Here is a 1,441-nt window from a genome sequence, read left to right as displayed (position 1 = left end):
ACACACACACACACACACACAAATAAATAAATAAAATTAAAAAAAAATTTGGGGGCCTTAGTGTTTTTTAGTTCTTTATAGATTCTAGAGAACAGACCTTTGTCTGAGTACTTATTTGTCATGATATTTTCCAAATTTGTGGGATGTCTTTTCACTTTGTTGGTAATTTCTTTTGACGTGCAAAAACTTCTCAATAAGAGCAGGTCCCAGTCGTTAATTCTTTGAAATGTTTCCTGTACGATTTGATTTTTATTCATGAACTCTTTACCTGCACCTATATATTCTAGAGTTCCTCTTATGTTCTCTTCCAGGAGAATTAGTGTTGCTCTTTTAAGTTTTATACCTTTAACCCATTTTATTTTCTCTTTTTAAAAAAATTTATTTATGGTGTGTGTGTGTGTGTGTGTGTGTGTGTGTCCGTCCAGCTCAGCCCACCAGGGGCAGGGCTGGCTGGTATGTGGTGCTGGGGGATTGAACGGCAGTCCCTGCACTTTGTTAAGCTTGTTCTAAGCAGGTGCTTTAGACCACTGAGCCATCTCCCCAGCCCCTTTAACCCGTTTTGACGTTAGCATAGGGCATGGTGATAGACCTGGGTCAAGTTTTAGTTTCCAGCACCCAGAGAGCCAGTTTTTCCTGCACCATTTGTTAAAGGAGCCATCTTTCTTCCAATGAGTATTTTTGGCCATTTGCAAAGAAAAGGTGGCAGGGGGCCCGCCCATTAGCTCAGTTGTTTAAGTGCCTGCTTAAAGGAGGCAGTCAGTTTCTTTGAGTGGTGGTTCCATTCCCACATACTCAAGGCAACCCAGACCAGCGCTGCTGCAGGTCAATGGGGAGCTACAAAAAAAAAAAATTTGGCAGAGTGTGTTTGTAGGGGCTTTAGCATCTTCTAATCTATTCCATTGATTCTCAGGTCTATGTTGTTGTCATTACCATGCTGACATTAACACAGTAGCCTTGTAGTATAATTTCAAGTCAGGAATTGGAATGTCTCCTGCCTTGTCTTTAGTGCTCAGGATTGCCTTTGCTATTCTAGGTCATTTCTGGTTCCAAATCAATTTTAGGAATGATTTCTTTAGCTCTGTGTGGTATGTTGATGGTAGTTTCATAGGGATTACATTAAATCTGTACACTAATTTTGGGAGTATGGCAATCTTCACAATATTGGTTCTTCCTATCCAGGAGCATGGAATATCTTTCCATTTTCTGAAATCCTCTACAATCTCTTTTTTAAAAGTACTGTAATTTTCCTTGATAAGATCTTTGACTTCTTTAGTTAGAAGAATTCCAACGTATTTCATTTTCTTCCGTGCTATTGCAAAAGGTATTGTTTCTATAATTTCCCTCTCATTGTGGTTGTTATCTGTGTAGAGGAATGCTATTGACTCTTGGATATTGACTTTGTACCATGCTATGCTACTGAATTTCTGTATTAATTCTAGTA

This window comes from Octodon degus, unplaced genomic scaffold (assembly GCF_000260255.1).
Source record: "Octodon degus isolate 3935 unplaced genomic scaffold, OctDeg1.0 scaffold00259, whole genome shotgun sequence".
NCBI lineage: Eukaryota > Metazoa > Chordata > Mammalia > Rodentia > Octodontidae > Octodon > Octodon degus.
Note: the sequence above shows the minus strand (reverse complement) of the source record.